The 930-nt window shown below is 48.3% G+C and overlaps 1 pseudogene; it reads right to left on the bottom strand.

The window, feature by feature from the left end:
- Nucleotides 1–208: 208 nt before the first annotated feature.
- Nucleotides 209–930, bottom strand: part of LOC105741502 — a 39,658-nt pseudogene continuing 38,936 nt past the window's right edge.

The raw sequence follows: 930 nt of genomic DNA, 5'->3' as shown, positions 1-930 counted from the left end.
ACACACATCCTTCAGAACAGTGAAAGAGGATGCTCAGTGCTCAATCAGTGCTAAGTAGGAGCAGTCTTACATAAGCACAAAAGCATTCCCAAAGAAGAGATGATCATGAAGTCTTTGAATATCAGGAAGGAATAAATAATCAGCACTATAGTGGTGATCCATTCTTTTTTTTTTTTTTTTCTGAGTTTGAGTTTTATTGTCACGCCAATCAGGCCTTGACAGCGGACTTGCACAGAGGGTACGGCAGTTTCTTCCGTGGCTGCTTCTTGGACTTCAGCTTCTCCTCGCGCTTGCTGAGCCAGCGGCACACGGCTCGCGTCCCCTTGGCCCGCAGGTCCAGAGCCTTGTACTTCTTGCCCTTGTGATAGTTCCTGAGGTTTTCCTTCTAGGTCTGGTTGAAGACACTGAGAACACGGGAGATGGATTTGTGGACAGCTCCCATCTTGGAGAGCTTGGACGCCACGTCGCCTGTCACTTTGGCGATGCACAGCTGTGACAGCTCCACCTTTGGGTCGTCCAGCTGTTTCAACAGCTCTTCTTTCTTCTTGCCGAGAAGATCCGGAGCCTTAATCTTGTCCATAGTTGCAAAAGAAGCTGCCGCCACCGCCTGCTCCTGTAGTGATGATTCAAAGAGAGAAGAGGCATGAGGTTTTAAAAGACAAAGATTAGTGCTGGGCTATTTTAGGAGCCAGGTTAAGATTGCTTAATTAGGTGAATCGAGCTAGGCACGAATTCAGAAGAAGGGGATTATTAGTAAAGAATGGAATCATGCCAGGGACAGTGGTGTGCACCTGTAATCCCAGCTACTTTGGAAGGCTGAGAGAGAAGGCTCTTGCATCCAAGGCCAGCCTGGCTACATAGTAAGATGTTGGGCAGGCTAGGAATGTAGTTCAGGGACAGAATGCGTGCTTAGCGATATGAGGCCCTGGA

Source organism: Octodon degus, unplaced genomic scaffold, assembly GCF_000260255.1.
Source record: "Octodon degus isolate 3935 unplaced genomic scaffold, OctDeg1.0 scaffold00001, whole genome shotgun sequence".
Lineage (NCBI taxonomy): Eukaryota > Metazoa > Chordata > Mammalia > Rodentia > Octodontidae > Octodon > Octodon degus.
Note: the sequence above shows the minus strand (reverse complement) of the source record. Positions and strands in the feature narration are given on the sequence as shown.